Source organism: Amblyomma americanum, chromosome 9, assembly GCF_052857255.1.
Source record: "Amblyomma americanum isolate KBUSLIRL-KWMA chromosome 9, ASM5285725v1, whole genome shotgun sequence".
In the NCBI taxonomy this organism is placed as follows: Eukaryota; Metazoa; Arthropoda; class Arachnida; order Ixodida; family Ixodidae; genus Amblyomma; species Amblyomma americanum.
Genome location: NC_135505.1, coordinates 4,829,503 through 4,847,199, shown reverse-complemented (window position 1 = coordinate 4,847,199; position 17,697 = coordinate 4,829,503). Strand labels below are relative to the sequence as shown.

Below are 17,697 nucleotides of genomic sequence, written 5' to 3'. Positions count from 1 at the left end.
AATCCGCAGTATTGGATGATTGACTACAGTCAGGTAGAAATCAATGCCCTTCAGAGCAGCTTCCCCCAAAGCCAAATCACAATTTGTGATTTTCATAGAGAGCAGGCATGGGGAAGGTGGCTAAAAAGGTCCGAGAATTGCACTGTTGCAAAAGAAGATGTCCTCTTTCTGCTGCGAAGAATAGCCAATGCAACCTCTGAGGAAGAAATGAATCAATGTATTAATGATCTGAAAGCATCTCGGCATTGGGAAAATGAAAAATTCAGATGTTACATTGACACACATTGGCTGAGAGTGAAAGAAATGTGGGTGCGTGCATATAGGTTAAGCTATGATGTAGTGCTGACGACAAATAATGGCACTGAAGCACAAAACAAAATCTTGAAGCAGTATTACATCAAAAACAGCCATGGCAGAAAGTCTTTGGCAATGCTGATCTCTACACTTGTCAAGCAATTTCTGCCTGACAGACAACATCAGCACCAAAGGAAGGTAATGAGCCTGTCATCATCGTACCGGACATACAAAAACAACATCCCAGAATATTTGCACAACCGGCCACCAGCTTTTATTAAGCATGTAATGCAGAGGATGTTCACTGCATGCGAGTACACGCATGAAGACATCAAGAGAAAATCTGCGGTAGGGCAGTACCTCGTACAGTCGCAGTCGTCATCCAGCTGGCACACGGTGGATTTTGCAGGGCCGAACTGCACGTGCATGGATTTTGCAGCAACAAAGTTTCCGTGCAAGCACTTTTGTGCAGTGTTCAGGCTGACCGAGAGTTCATTTTCTGACCTTCCTGAAAGCTACCTGAATCGGCCTCATGTTGCTGTGACAGCCTGTGCTACTGCTGATGACCAAGAAAACGAACCAGACAGCCAGGAAGGGCATGGAGGAGGAGCAAGTTCGCATGAAGTGACAGCTCTCAGCATACCTCTATGTTCTTCGAATCAGCTGAAGATGAAGCGAAACAACTTTCGAAGCATAATGGAGACGTGTGGCAGTCTCCTTTTTTACTGCAGCGATTCTTCAGCTCTAGACAAAGCAGCAGAAAAACTGGAGGAAGCCTATTCTCTTCTTGCACAATCAGTTCCGTCTACCAGCGGTCTGTTCATCAGAAACTCCCCAACAACAGGCTGTTCAGGCCAAGCATCCCACGCTTCACAGAAGGATGCTGTACGAGCAGCACCTAAGATTTTGCAAACAGAAAGGACGAACAAGGAGCACTGGCGCACTAGAGGCCGTGTTGGGAAACAGGCAGATCAGCTGCGCAAGACCATTATTGTTAACCCCTTAGAGTAAGGAATCACTCATTGGGGCACCATGATGCAAGAGGAAAATTTCACAAACAAGGAGCAATGATATCTGGAGCTTAAAGCACCTGGCCATGACAGATGCCATAGTACAGGGCTCAGGATAAATTTTCATGACCAGAGGGTCTAGAATGCGCTGGCATTGCACAAAATAGAAGAATCGTCGCATCTTGTCCTGGCTGAAATGTTGTCACCTCAACTGGGATTTAATCTGCAATGCCATGCTGAACAGTGGAGTGCCTGAGCCACTACAGTAGGTATTTACCAGTAAAAGTGGTTGCTATGGGACCAGCTGTACCGCATTTCTTAGGTGTGTGGCTTATTAGGAGAACACATTATTCATATAGTGAAGATGGAGGATAGGAGGATGCAATTCAAGATTTCTTATTCATTCTTGGCCCAGTTTAACCACCATCATGAGATACTTTCTCCCTCAAGGCTGAACCTTGTTATGCTTAAGAGTCAACAAATGGGACAATTTTTGACATGGTAATAATCCTATCATCTTGACTATGCCCTCAGTTTTGGTGAACCACCAGAGTGTTCTGCAATAGAACTACAGGAAGCTTGAAAGCTTTGCCTGCATCTCTATTAAGGCTTACTCCCTGCTTGAGCCTTGCTACGTCAAGAAATCAGTCTACTGCACCTGTCCACCTCGGCTTGTGGGCCTCTCCTACTAAACGAGACCATTCTAGCACTGCACCTGGACCTCTCGGCAAGGCTGTAGTGCATAGCCACCTGCTAACGCGATTCAGGCTTCATTGTTATTTAGTCACACTGTGTGTCAGGAAGTGGCAGCTGTACCAATTCAACTTTTCCTCTGTTCACGTGCTCCCCTTATCATGCCATGTAAGCTTGTACAGCGACGACGCCACATGCCTGCGGCTGAGTTGTCACGCTCATCTTTGCTGGAAGCATCCAGGGTTAGTTGGTGGGTGCATTAATGTACTTCTTCAGACTTTGGGTTGCTGCTCCTCTAATTCATATAGCAGTGTCATGGACACATTTAATGAAGCACAGAGGGTGCTTCTCAATTCATCACACACTCTAACCTGCTACTTGGATAATTCCCCACAATGGCCTTTTTCTGCCACTCCCTGCAGTCTTCCCAGGCTGTCACCGTGGAAACACAGTAAAAAAATATCATTCACACCTTGCACAGCATGCTTTGAATATACCTGGGCAGGTCTCCGTATCAGATGTTTAAAAACCGTCCGGTCTTTGCACACTCGAATCATGGTGAAAGTTGCAATGCCTAAAAATGATATTCAACATCGTTTACAACCAGATAAAACGATTTCCAGACATACATGCGGTTTAACACGTCATGACCAACCCAGATGAAACACAAGGCGATTTTGGTACCTCAATACCGGACCAATGCGGACACCAGTTCCTTCCCCCCCCCCCTCCCCCTCCCCCCATGGACTATTGCAAGTGGAACGGGTTGCCAAATAAGGTGCCTGTCAATGTCCGAATCTATTTTAACAGCCGTTGTTCTTTACTTGTGATTGCTTTGCATTCCTTATTTCAGAAGTGCCAAAATTTGCTAATAAATGTTGATTTTTCGCTGTATAATTTTGTTGTTTTTGTATTTTTCTTGTTATAGTATGACAATGATTTGTAAAAAATATAACTTGAAATGCTATGTAATTGCTACTGTCTTAGCTACCAAAAGGTTGCCGGCAGTGCTGAATAAAATAAAAATAGAATAAAATAAATGCAGCTTTGTATAGCTTCCCCGATGAGCCATGAAATGCAGTGGAATGCTCGTTCAGTTATCGGAGAGAAGAAAGCTGAAGCAGATTTCAGTGCACTGGCATTCATTCTCGGCAGTCTTCAGACAAATCTCCAGGGAAGAAGAGGTCCTGCGTTCACAACTCCAATCTTATTTGTTGACAATGGATCAGGTCCAATGTACTCTATGTAAAGGGATCTGACGACAGCAAACAGGCACTGAACTCGTGTAAACCTCATATCAGTACCTCTTCAATTACTCTGTGTATGCAGCATGTATAGCCGAGTTTTGGCTCATAAGGAATGGCATACAAACTTTATTTTAACCTATTGCTCTCGGGCTGCCTCACGTGAAAGTCGTTCAGTCAAATCCATTTACAGCCAGATTCACTGGTTTTTATCGACGGGTGTTTTCTCGGGGAAACAGCAAAGGGAACAAGCACATATTACATTTAATATAGCTGCATAGGCACTGAACTTGCTGCTTTGTAGTTACATGACTGTGAACACTTTTTGACATCCTTTTGTCTTGTCTTGAACCGTGGTTTACTAAGCTTTCTTCCTTCTGATAATGTTTTGGTGTTCCTGGCAGCCAGGAACTAGCTGAAAGGAGTGCCTGCACATGTGAATTGTCTACAGCCCGTCGCAAGTGCCCGGAGCACAGTAATGCAAGTCCCGCAACCTGAAAGAGTTCTGCAACTAAATGCTGTCACATCACTTACTGTTGCATCATGTATTTCGACGTTTGAAGCTGAGTAAAGGCGCGCCTAGTTAATGCAAGTTCTCTTGGCAACACATCTTCGAGATATGTGCTGGGGCTTTCGAATTTCTGCACGTAAGGAGACTCATGTGCACCCCTTAATTTTTATTACTAAGGCTGAACAGCGCCAGACAGCGCGCTCAGACATACCCTGCCTGGCCTCTCTGCATGGCTCGGCTAGCTGTGGCTAGTTTCCGCAACTCGGTGACTCGGCTCATCTCACATCTGGCCGGTCGTTCTCCGGCCGCGGTAGGTCGCGGCAAGCGCGACAACATTATTTAGATTTTTGTTTTGTGACGTCGGACGACGTCAAGCTCCGCCCATCGGCTAACTCCGTGAAAAAAACGGGTCCCATTCTGGCCACCCTACCACCGGTACAGTGGCTAGAATTGGGAAGTGTGACGACCGCGCCCGTTCGCGCGTGGCGCCTTGAGAGGAAACCACCAGATGGCGCTGACGCTCGTTCACACGTCAGCTCCAGCAGCCGCCGCCGCAGCCGCCAGCCCTGCATGCGCAGTCTAAAACGCGATAACGCTAAAAGAATGCTTCGTAACATATATTTTCTTTGGAACATGGCGGGAAACAGCAATAGAGTAGTCACGCTAACCCACTGGCAATTCCAAGGTGCGAAGTTAATCCAACTGAGCGCGCTTTGAAGGTTGGCGGAAGCTTGCTTTGCCCGATTTTCTCCCGCTCACGCGTTACAGAACGCAAAACAGAAAATTCCTCGGTGTTCTCTGAAGTAAGCATTTTATTTATTGAGCGCTTATCAGAAATACAAGTTAACTTTGAAAAGTTTCTCACAAACAGTTCAAAATACAATTCTCAGGCTTCGATGCTCGCTAAGTGACGCGCCTAAGCTTCAAGTGCTTTTTTCTTTTCACGAGAAGACGCTCTCTCCTTGTTGAGGGCTTTCGTGTAGAAGTGCAGACGAGTGACTAGAAAGAACTTTTTGATCTGGTTGCTAAGGCTGGGGCCGTGTTGTGCACAGCCCAGTGTGACATTGTTGTTTTGGAGGCAGGAAACGAGCTCGTCCAAGCTGTCACTGCGGAGCTCGTTATAACTGAACCACATCGTAAAAGTGGTCTCGAGGGCATCGACAAATGCGAATAGCTCTTCCGAAGGGTAAATGAGGCCCCCATTGTCACAGAACTTGGTGAACATGGCCAGCTGTTCATTGGCGTCATCAGCGGAAACAAGCAGCTTATCACTGCATTCCTTGCACCCAGTTTTCAGAATTGTCTTGCGGGCAACATACCCTGCCATGAAAAATACCAGCCGTGAGTCGCTCATCTTCTCAGGGTACTCATGGTCAGAAAGCTTTAAGGACTTCTTTACAATCTGAGAAGCTTCTTCAATCTTCCCACCTTCCAGCAATGCATCCAGTTCTTGATTTGAATCTTCACTACTAAGGAGAAACTTCAGATCTCCCCCTTCACAGTTTCCGCTGCTCGGCGCTTTAACCAAATCGTAGAAACTTAGACAGTTCACGGTGAGCAAGAACTGCGCAGCAGTGGGATGGTCGTTGCAGCCAGAAAATTGTCTTATTATTCCAAACAATTTCTCTAGGCAGTCTTGGCTCAGTCGGCACGTCAGCAGGTACTTAAAGCCAAGTTTCTCATGAAGATACCTCATTAGATCAAGCGTACCTTGAAGGGTGACTCTTAGCCCCTCGGCAGTGCTTGCTGAAAGGAATCCTGCTGGTGAAGTTTTTGCATGAACCTCCCACCTGTTTAGATAGTTTAGTACATCCTTGATGTGCTTCTCAGCTGTAGAGTCGGGTTTTAATCCTTCAGATGGTATGCGTGCTGTCATGGCCTTTATAAGCTTCCACATCAGCAAAACAAAGGCTTCCGTTGGTGCGGGATCACCCCATTGCTCCTTAATTTGCTTCTGGTAGAAGAACAGGCCACGAAGCACTTGCGAACTGAAAAGATGAAAAGCAAAGTTCACTTTCATCTTCTCAAAGTTGTTCGGGTTCACGTGAGCAGCAGTGATTTTTGGCATCACTTTGAGAGTAAGCGCACACTTATCCTCGTTGTGTGCTGCTCTGATATGTTCAATATATACGGAACCTTCAGGTGTTTTATACCTTGCTTTGAGAAAGGCCGTTTCGAACGCATTTTACCAAATGCGGAAAATCAGAAATGAAGAAGAGGCGTCTTGCTGCGTCAACAGGGTGTGGTGTAGATGGCCTGATGAACGTCGAGGAGCCGGAAATCCCAAAAAGACGCCACATTGAACGGTTCCATGATGCTCCATCCGCCGTGATATAATCCACCTTCAACCCAGCCTTTTCAGCAAGTAAAACCGCTTCTATCAAAATTTTTGACAAAAGCGGAGCCTTTACGTTGCCCCGGGAAGCAAAGACTCCTAGTATCTGGTGCCAGGAACCAGTGAGAGGCTGAAACATAATAATGAGACCGTGATCGCAGAGAAGATGTCTGTCGTTTTCCAAAGTGAATTTTCCCAAGTCAACCAGACCTTCCACTTTCCCTCCTGTGCAAACGTTCAAGCATTCCGTCAGCTTCATTTCGTCCACGATGAGGCCGCCGTGACACTTGAATGCATCCATAGATTTAGTTCTCTTTGCGATCCCCGTGATTATAGCAGGGTTAAATCCGAACCCACTTCTGTACTTGCGCATGTGGACCTTTCAGCAGCTTCTGCTTGGGAGAATGAGTATGCCTTCCCGCCTGATATGCTCATAGAGCCTCGGGCTTTTCATTCTCATTATTATACATTCTAGCAACCAGTCCTGGTTGTAGTGCATGCCTTTTGTTGATTTGCGGCGAGCGGCTTGATAACATTGCATAACAGCAAGTCTTTGCTTTGGTGGAAGCGTTTTCAACCGGTCTGCGAGGACGCCCTCTTCGAGTTCTGCACTTTGACTCTTCAGCTTCTCAATAGTTTGAGTGCAAAGTGCTTGACTTTTAATCGACGGGTGGCTTGGGCTTGTGCTCTTCTACGCTTTGAAGTTCGGGCTACTCCAGTCGGACTGCACCGTTTTCTTGATCTTTGGTTAAGAAGAGCTTTCCGTAAATGCTTGCACTGAATACATGGTTTGCCTTCAGTGGTGATGCCCTGGCATTTCTGGCTCGATATGGCCGTATCTGAAAGAACAATCTTCTTATTGCCAAGCACGAATGGAAATTCGTGTATAGTGCCTGCACCCGGACAAATGCTCATGGCGTCCACTCTTTCGAGGAGCGATGCAGGGTCTTCACACGCGACATTCTTTTGCTGCACTCCTTTGACAAAAACATCATGCGACACACTGCCCCCTTGTCCTGAAAACAAAACTAGCTTTTCTGCGAACAAGATGCGCTTATCCACTGCAGTCCGACACACGCTGTAAGCCACAGTCAGAGGCGAAACACTTAACGTATGCTTTCCCCATGCAGCTGACGGCAGGGCCAAGTCCTCAAATAAAACTGAGCTGGAGAGGCTTTCGGTCTCAACACTCACTGGTGAAAGCTCGTCTCCTGCACTCTTCTTGCTAGGTGGAGCTGAAAGTGGAGTCCTCGCTGGGCGTTTCCTGCTTGTAGGCAACTTCTTTGACAGGTAATGCGGGAGATTAGGAAACTGTGTAGGCACAGCTCCCGGAAGCAAGAGAGGCCTACCCCTGTCAATCCGGACAATTTCACCGTTCACGATGTGTTCAAAGTGGCGGGATATATACCTCTCGTCGAAGTGTAGCTCGCACACGGCGGAGTTTTCTTCGAGTTCCTTGTCAGCACGTGGAATAGCTCGCCGCCACTGCGCCAACACAGCCTGGTCCTTCGGAACCCCGAACAAAGACAGTTTCTTTTTACACGACTTGTAGCCTGTAGTACATCCTGGCACAAAACAATGACTCTGTTTACGAGGCATGAGTACGCATAGAGACTTCTCTGTTGCTGTAACACAAAAAGAAACGAGCGCGACTTCCGACAGCGGTCAGCGGCGGACGGCGTGCAGAAGAGACGGCGCGACTCGGATCGGCCAACGTATAAGCGACAGCGCGCGCCCCCTCGCGGCTCCTCTCCGAAGGCTTCAACGCGCCCCGTAGGCGCTGCATGCCGCTCATCACACTTCCCAATTCTAGCCACTGTACCACCGGCAAACATTGCCTTCGGCTTCGGCTTCCAATGCCGCCAAAATCCAGCTTCTTCAATTACGTGACGAAAAATTTTTTTTTATCTTCTTCCTTTTTTTTCTAGCAGTGCCTGCAGCTGTCAGCGCGCACGCAGCGAAGGAAAAAGGGAGGAGAAGGAAACGCTGTTCGGGCCGGCATGCCGGGTTGTTTTCAAGGTCGGCTCGTCGGCGCTCCCTCCCAGCAGTCTTTGCAAAGAGGCAGAAAGGAACGGCGCTAAATATGCCTACTTCTTTTGTGTGTGTGATTTAGTAAATTCCGCCAGCAACTGAGCACAAGCCCTCGGCTGCCTTCGCGTCAGATGTCATGAAATTTTTTTGCCGCGACGGCTAGCCTTTTTAAATTGTCCCTATTTCGAGTCGTCCATATCAACGGGGGTCGTATAAACGAGTCACGACTTGTTTGTGTTTTTTAGGTAAAAGCAGCTTTACTAAAGCCCCTGCATTGACTAAAAGTAGCGCCATCTCCTCTCTCCCTCTCGTGCGCCGCCGCTCCTTCTCTCTCGTTTCGACTGTGGCTCCCCCTACGCGGTGCGGAAGTAGCAGACGCTCTCCGGAGAAAACACTAGCGCTAAAGCTGGCGCAAGGTATCGCGGGGCCTTTTGAGCTTGTATTTTTGTCGCAATTTCTTCATGTTATATTATGACTGGCTGCTCAAACACCAAGTTAGAATGTCTAAATGTCGTTGCGCTTCGGTATGCCCGCTGTTAGCTGTCCGACACTGTGCCATGCCGCGCGCGACCTCGGCGCTGGTTCAGCTACTGCCTTCGCCTCCGTGCTTCAGTCACTCGTCGGTTTCCGGCCAAAGTGCGCAGCGCGGCTTCAACGTTACATTTGGCGTGCGAAAGTATCAAGTATAAGCACTAATTCATACACTTTCAGAGAAAGTTAACGTCGTTCCCTACACCGCCGGAATGCGACCTTGATTCTGAGTCGATACGAGATAGGTGATTAGGATGGTTATCAAGCTCAACACTTTCTACCAATTTTTATATAGCTATAATTCATCGAAACGTTTTTGCTTTGAGTATGGCTGATAGCGACAGGAAAAGGGTTCAATTTTTTTTTTCTTTTAGGGCGCGGAGTCGCCCAAATATGCTCAACATTACGCAAAAAATTAAGCGCCCCTTTTTGCCAAAGTACCGTCACCGCTTCGTTATCTACGGCGATACATTCTAAAGATGCAGTTACCTACTTAAAGAAGGGAATTGCGCTAAAAAAGACATGGACGAGAAAAGACAAGGACGGGCGCAAACTCGCGACTGATTTTATTCAGAAACAACACAAATATATATATATATACCTAGATTCTTATCCAATCATTGCCTAAGCGCACATGCCAGGAACGTTTTCTCTTTCTTATACAAATTGATACTAGAATCGCTTACGCATTCATCACCTGACTTATCAATGAAAAAAGCCTCTGCGAGTTCACGTGCTACCTTCACGTGCGCAATTCCCTTCTTTAAGTATGTACGACCGACTCGCCCAACAACGTGCACTCCTGAATGCAGTTACCGCACATTCAGACCAAAAGCAATGTTTTCGAGTCTATCACTGAATCAATAAAAATCACGGTGTTTTCGGCACAACGTCATTGCGATCGGTCAAGAAAGTTGAACGCAGCGCAAATATAAGGCATTTAGCAGGGGGAGAGGCTAACGAATCAGCGCAGGGTATATCATGGCCAATAAGATATGTGATGAGCGAGAAATCGCTCGCTTACCTCAAAAAGCCGCGACCACTGCGTTGGGTTGAAATCAGCCCGGCCGATTCTTTGCAGCCAAATCTTCCGCCGCGCCGTGGCTCGATTTTCACGTGTGCGGCACCCAAAAGCGCAGCAACACGGCATCGTGAACACGGCGCTGTGGATAAAGCAGTCCAAGCGAGGCGCAAAACGTGCAAAAACGAGCAAAACGTGGTCTTTAGGCCTCGAAAACGTGCTCCTCGCATGCTTCTCCCGCTCTGTATGGCACCGCGGGTGAGGAGGAAGCAACCAAGCAAGCAAGAAAAAAGCACGAGAATGCACGTGACGGCGTTCGGCCAATGGGAGGGCTGAAAGAGTAGGGGATGCACAAGAAAGGAGGGGAGCGGCGTTCTTTAAAGGTTGGCGCTACTTTAGGCTATGGAGGGGTTCTAAGCTTTACTCAAACCACGTGGCTGGCTAAACCATGCTTACGTGTTTTGAAGAGACTCGAGCAGCTCCGGTCTTGTTTTTTTTTTTTTTTTGGGGGGGGGGGGGGGGTGGGGGGGGGGGGTGGGGGGGTTGTTAAGGGTCAGTGTGCGTGTGCTGTGTGTGCCTGAAAAAATAAAAAAAAAATGCTTGCAAGCCCCCTTCAAGCCCAAATACTGGCACCGAGGTTGCTCCGAACGAAAAGGTTGCACTTCCGTTGCGCAACACCCACAGGGCAAGAATAGGGAGTCCGCGTTTGTTTTGCGACACCGGCGGTGGCATAGTCCAACAGAATTTTCAGCCCGAGGCGCACGCGACTAAGCATGTGGACGCGCCTCAAGCAGAGCTGTCAAGTAGGTCCGAGCACTAAACGCCAAAGAGGGAGAAAAAGTAGCCGAAATGTAGCCAAATGTGAAAATGACATGTATCACGAAAATAGCCCAAAATAATTTTTTTTTAATGAGCACAACAAAATAATCACGGACAGGAGGGCTCCCATAACTGGTTCTAAGAACTTCTAGCGCTCATTTTGTATTTCCGTTTTCTTCTGAACATCGCAGTCTCCATAATTCTCTTCATCTCGGTGCTGAAAGCGGACCATTTCGGTCCTAGCGCTTCGCTGCTGCGATGGGCTTACCTCCTCTATTAATTAATCACTCTTCCGCCGACTCCTACCGTTCTTTGCTTCAAACTTTGCCTCTGTGCCACGGTGCGCTGCTTATGTTGTTTTTGAACAATTGAGCGACACTGGTGGCTCGGTACTACTTCTAGGAAAGCGCCGGCTCGATGTCATATGAGGAATTATAAGGAAAGTAAATTTCAGCGACAATTTTATTTATTGCAAAACGCATGCATACTCCCTCCCCCCCCCCCCCCCCCCCCCGCCTTTGAAACACATATGTACAGAACATACAGTCGGGGACAAAAGTCTGGAGACCACGTGTTCCTGAAACGAAGCCGATAGTTCTATTATTAGCCAGCGGCTGGAGACCGCACTTAATTATTTCTGGAGATGAAAGAACAAAATTTTGACATTCACCTCCACACGTGTGGTCTCCAGCCGCCGGCTAATAGCAGAGCTATTGCTTCGTTTGTGGTACATGTGGTCTCCAGACTTTTGTCCCCGACTGAACATTGACAAAAGGAACATGGACCAGAAAACGAGAAAAAACACAGGTAAAACGCAATTACAACAACTGCAGTTCAATTGCAGTGCCATAGGGGGCCCGAGTTTCTAAAGCAAATAACGCAACGCTTTTATGCACTGATCACGTAGACGTGTGAAACTGCGTGGAAGCTAGCTAGCTTCTAAGTCCTTTCTAACTAGCTCGAGTCTAAATTAAGTTAGTTTTTCAGTTTATTTCGCATATTAGCCTGCCATAAGTTTGAATAATCTAACATGGCTTAGGCTATCTGCCACCGTTTTGTGTTTTGTAACAAAAGTAGCAAATAGATTTATTTGGTGTAGTTGCGATCGGTTCAGTAAATGAAGTTCGGTTCGATATCCGAATTCTATGATATATATATATATATATATATATATATATATATATATATATATATATATATATATATATATATATATATATATATATATATGATTCGATGATACGATCTCCAAGGTATACTTCCGGAATTTACTGGCGCCGCAAAGCCACAATCGGAACTGGCTTTTAACGCTCCACCACGAGGAAACTACCAATCTGCGCTATTAACAGCTTCAGCTTTGCACCATTAACCTACGATGTTCCCAGCGTGCTCCGGCCAATAAAGATGCAGCGTCAGGGAAATGGCCTAAATATTGCTATTTTCGGACATTATACTATATAGCGGTGTAATAAAAATACCTGTAGAAAAGTGGTCATCATTTTTAAGTACCCTGAAATATATCATTTAAAATAGTACTACGTGACGGCCTGGCTCATCGTTGCTAAAAACGGTTTCCGATTTATTTTTATGTGAAATTAGTTATCGCCTAGCATATTGCAGAGGGCGCCTGGAAGCTGGTTGCGTGTGCCGAAGTTGGGAGAGGTGCTGCTGCGTTAAAATTGATTTCATGTTATTTGATGGCTTGTGCTTCAGCTGGAAGAATGCATGTGGGGATTCGAGAACTGGCGTTTAAAACGCTGTTTTAAATACAAACACATCAGTCCGAAATTTTACGCAGTTAAAAACCGCACCCGCGGGCTTGCACGTAATAACACTGCAATTACTGGAATCGGTCCGTGCGTGTTTGAACGTGATATAATGGTGCCTAGGGAGCCCGTCTCGATTCCGGCTGCCTTGCTTCAGAAGAGAACGAACTACAAAGCGTTCTCGGAGTGAAGGTTTGACGCAGCTGTGCTAAAAAAAATGCGTGGCTGCTCTAACCAGCTGCATGCCATTGTGCAGAACCGGAAAGTATACATAGCAGATACTGTATGTCTAGTAGAGGTGTCCAGATTGTCGCGTTATTTAAAACACTCAAATGGACATCTTTGTTTTCCACATTTTAATTTGAAGCCTTTTCTTTAACGTTGAAGTTCTTGATCGATGTGTGGCAAGATTTGTTTCCAGGTCTGGACATAACCTTAGAGTGCCTGTCAGTGCTCTCCAGCTGCCTCATTCATATTTTCCTAGCGATTTCATGCCTGTGGTGCGGACCTGCGGCCGTGCAACTATTTTGCGATTCCCGGCCAGTTGATAATAACTTTTATTCTCATCTAGTTTTGCTCCGAACCTTCTGTGCTCAGTGCTTATGGTGGCGTTACAACAAGGCCCATTTTTCCCTAGGCCCTGAGTTATGTCCTCCGCAAATCGGAGACTACTCAATGTCACGATTGAACTCTATCTCCTGCTCCTATCCGAATCCATCGCTCTGAAGGCATCTCGCAAACGCGATGGACAGCAACGAAAAAAACTGCGTAGCGTCGATCTACTTTTAATTTGTGTTCGCCACTTTTATAAAAATAAAGCCGTTTCTGCAACGAGGGCCAGCTTTGTTGAACTACGTTTTGATACGCTTGAACAGCGACTCTATGTGTTGGGGACGGTCTCGTGATGTAGTTCTTTGTAAAGTGGTTTCCACGGCCATCAGCTAGGACGAGATTATGAAAAGCAAGAAAATATGCTTCAATATTAGTAGAAATAATCGTTACAAAACTACAGTTGTTAACAAGAAGGAAAGCAGTCAATTACACGAGAAGAAAGTGCCTCATTTTGTTTTTCTAAGAAGCCGTGACGTCACGGGAGTCATTTTTGGTCGCACAGGCTACCTTCCGCTGCGTACGCGGAAAAAGGTTGGCGATAAGCGGATTAAGGAAAACGTATTGCCTTTCAGCGCCGTAATATTGCCCCAGAGGTGGCGGCCGCTAGGACGTTGGTGAAAACTATATTTTGAAGAATAATAGGAATGTAGGAACTGGAAGCTAATGAAACATGCAGCGAGACACAGGACAAAGCCGCTAAGCAGGTACCAACTCGTCTGTTACCCCCCGGAGAGGAGTACAGTGTGAAAAGATCGCGAAAGGAGCTTCCATAAAAGCAGCACATTTCAAAAGGGCTGCATTCCAAGGGGATTCCAAGTCAGCATGTCAGCAATAGGAGCGGTGTTTCTCAGAGGCAAGGAAGGGTGCACTTCTCATTCATGATTTTTCTCTCCTCCTAAAACCCTTCTTTCTCTTTTCCTTCTTGCTATACACGTTCCCACGTACCGCCATATTGCTGGCTGGATTGCTTTTTGTACCTGGCGCTAAAATTAATCGCGCCTGCGCTTTAACTTCCGGCGCTCTAACTTCCTCCATTCACCCCTCTGCATCTGTAGCCTGAACAATGAACAACCCACACACCACGGAACGGCGATGAAGGCATTTTTCTCTCCCTGCCTTGCCACTGCTGCAGACAGCGCGCGACCATCCGGAGTTTTACTTCTCAAGAATGTGAGTGTGTCGTTTGGGTTCGAGACCTTTTAGTTGGAAAACAAGCTTTCCAGAAAAGATGACTTACTGGTATCCGCAAGTGGTCAGTTGACAACTTGCAGAATATATAGTAACACCCTCTGCAATATAGCACATATTTTTCAAACGAAAACCCTTGTTCACATTTACGCATCCTTGTCCGAAAAGGAAGAGGGAATACGCTTTTTTATCTGTATGAGGGGCGAGTTGTTGAAAGGACACAATGAGTAGCTAAACGTTTCAGTGAATCCAAAATTTCCACTGACTCTATAGGGCGACAAGTTCCGTTCCTGTACCAGCACTAGTCTCTAGCTTATCCACAATAAATACTCGCTCTATGGGAGGCAGCCTCCCATTCCTGGACACAACGGTAACCCGTACTCCGACTGGCCTCGTATTTAATGTTTACCGCAAACCTACGCACACTGGAAAATATTTAAATTTCAGTTCTGTGCACCCAGTCGCTCACAAACGGTCTGTGGTTGTCTCCCTGATCAACCGTGCCAGACAGGTCTGCAGACAAGATGCCGATCTAAAGAGCGAAATGAAAAGAATAGAGTCGGATCTTCGAAGAAACGGCTACCCTCTTTCCTTCATCAGGAACACCGAAAGAAGAATGACAGCGAATCAGCCTACCTCCGAAGAACGCGAGAGCACAGAAAAAACAAAAGAAAAACGAGCTGCTGTCCCATACGTGGCGGGAATTAGCGAAGCGCTTGCACGTATTTCCCGCAAGCATGGCGTCAACATCGCGCACGTCCCCGCTGGCAAGGTGCGAACAGAACTGGTGAATGTGAAGGACAAGCTCCCTCGTGAAAGATTTCCAGGTGTTGTATATGAGATAGACGACGCCGATTGCTCATCAAGATATATCGGTGAAACAAAGGACTTCAGGAGACGCCTGAGAGAGCACCAGAACGACGTCCGAAACCGGAAAGCAGCATCTAACGCCATCGCCGAGCATGTGCAAGAATCCGGCCACGAGATTAACTGGGATCAAGTAAAGATATTGACAACAGAAAAGAACACATCAGCACGGCAGAATCTTGAGTCCCTTATCATACAGACATCGTCTAACACATTAAACAGGAACGACGGAACTCTACATCCTATCTATGCTAAATCATTAAAAACGCTACTGGGTGCTACAAAAGGACGAATCCGTGCGCCGATTGCTTCATAGTGAACAAGGGAGCCGTAGTGCTCCCGAAACGTCTTTTCATCTTTTGACTTTGGCCAGTGACCAGCAATCTGCATCAACATGATTCCTGACCAGACGGTATGCCGTCAAACCCTCGACTACAGTTAAACTTCTAGCTCCCTGTAGTTGTGAAGTGGCTGGAATTCTAGCCACTGTAGCGGTGGGAAACGCACAGTGGCGACGAATGTGAACCGAAAGCTCGCGAACACTTCGCAGCGCCTCGCCGCTGTTCGCTCTATTCGCCGAATCGCTTGCATGTGAACCACCCTTTACACTCGATCTCTAAAGTTGGTGGTAACCTGTGGGGCTTCAGGGTCACGAGATTAAGGGCCGTTACTCTCTCTCCTTTTATAAAAAGAATAAAATGGAAGGCGATTGGCTCACATTCATTCTGTTGGCAGAGCAGGAAATTAAAAGGCTGTATTCACGTGAAGAAGAATTTTTGGTTTCAACTTTCAAAATTCCAGAAAAACTGACTAAAAGAAGTTGCTTTCCGACAGACACCCTCGTTCACAGACTGGTTTTCACTTCCTGCTCTACCCAGAACCGGGGTAGTGTGAAGAAAGATGAGTCAGTCGCCCTCCATTGTAACTTTTCAGAAATGGAGAGGGTATTCACCTTATTCTGTGCAAACCTGAATTCCATACTGTTCCCATCAGTTTTGGAAAACGGGAAAACGCCGGCCCGACGAGAGGCGGAACCGGTCTGGCCGGGCCGGCGAAGGCTGACGCGCTCGGAGCGAAATCGAAACGCACTCCAAGTTGCCGCTGATGTGGTCGAGGTGCGCCGAACCCGCCGAACGCGTCGGCGGTCAAGCGCCGTTGGAGTGTAGAGGGTCTCGCTGTGGCCAAGGTGACGTCGCCGTGCCGCGCGCGCTCGTTACGTCGGAGTATAAACGCGTTCCGCGTACTACCACGACGGTCCAGCTTTACATCGCTGAGGGCGCTCACCGCTTAAGAACAACTTGCTTGAAGGACGCGTTCATGCAACTGCCCTCATCCGACGTGCTTTACAGACAACGTTGGTCACAGCACCATCTTAAAGCTATAAGTAAAGCAATGTGATACCTCGTATTTGAGAAATGAAGAAATACAGAAACCTTGATCCATGCAAGTTTAAAAAACGAAGGTTGCGGAAATCAATCCTGACCTCACATACATGTATTTCTTCTGGCTGCCTCTTTGAGCATTGCACCATTTAAAAAGATTCGTCACTGTCATTGTTTGCAGTTTTGTTGCTAAAGGGGAAATTACACCTAGAGTGGTAGTTTAGGATCAGCAACTCTCGGAGGATAAAAAACAGCAAAGCTTCTATACAAAGCTTTTTCTTCTTATAAGACATCTTGCTCTAACTTCAACATAGAAAAAAGATGTATTTTTGATCAACTAGAACTGCCGCGCTTCAAAGTTTACTTCTTAAGAAAAAAGAAAACTGCACTTTTCAGTAAAAAGAACCCGCTAGCATAGAGATACTGCGCAAGTGGAAACAATCCCGCAATATTGCTTTCGCCTCCAACATTTCAGTCACTAAACCCAAAGTGCCCTCTAGGAGAAATATCAGGAAGCATTTTTTCCGCCCTATTTGGCATAAAAAACGAAACACAGTTCTCAACACTGACAAAAAGGAATAAAAAAGAGCTACTTTCACGAAACAAACTAAACCTCTCGAAGCAGGTATTTCAAGGGTGCAAAGTTATTCCATGCCTGCCGAGAAGGGGTAAAATTCGAAGTTACCCCTTTCTTACCCCTTTTTTACACCTCTTTTTTTTAGTGTGAAGTGAGGAAACGCTGCGACCTTTAGCGCGCATATAGGGCTTCAGACGGACGACATGGACAACTTCTGGTCGTAGGCGGCGTCGCTAGGATGCAGTCATTGCGTCAGGGATGATTTCATAATCCTGTTCACCTAGCCGACGAAGAAAGTTTGTACGGGCCGAAATAGCGGCGAAAAAGCTTTTCATTCAATCCACGGTGGCGAATGGGCGTCCAAATCCAGACTTGGTCTCCTGACTTTCATTCCACGTTGCGTCTTCGTGGGTTGTAGCGTCTGGCGTCGGACCGCTGCAGATCTTTGTTCCGTAATCACGCAAGCCTTCGAGCTGCTTCTGTGCATTGATGGTAGGCGGCGACGACGCCGCTCTCTCCTTCTGTAACGTTGGGAAACATGGCGTCTAGCTTTGTCGTGGCCTGCCTGCCATGGACGAGTCTAAAATGCGTCATCTGGGTCGTCTCCTGCACTGCGGTGTTGTAGGCGAAGACGACGTAAGGCAGGATGATATGCCAGATTGTGTGTTCGGCATCGACATACATGGCGAGCATATCGGCGATGGTTTTGTTCAGGTGCTCGGTCAGTCCGTTGGTCTGCGGATGGTATGCAGTTGTCCTCCGGCGGCTGGTTTGGCTGTAACGCAGGATGGCTTGCGTTATTTCCGCCGTGAAGGG

At 46.9% G+C, this 17,697-nt stretch overlaps 1 protein-coding gene across 3 annotated transcripts in view; it reads left to right on the top strand.

The window, feature by feature from the left end:
• Positions 1–17,697, top strand: part of LOC144103810 (trypsin alpha-like) — a 609,247-nt gene that overhangs the window by 570,774 nt on the left and 20,776 nt on the right. The window lies entirely within an intron of this gene.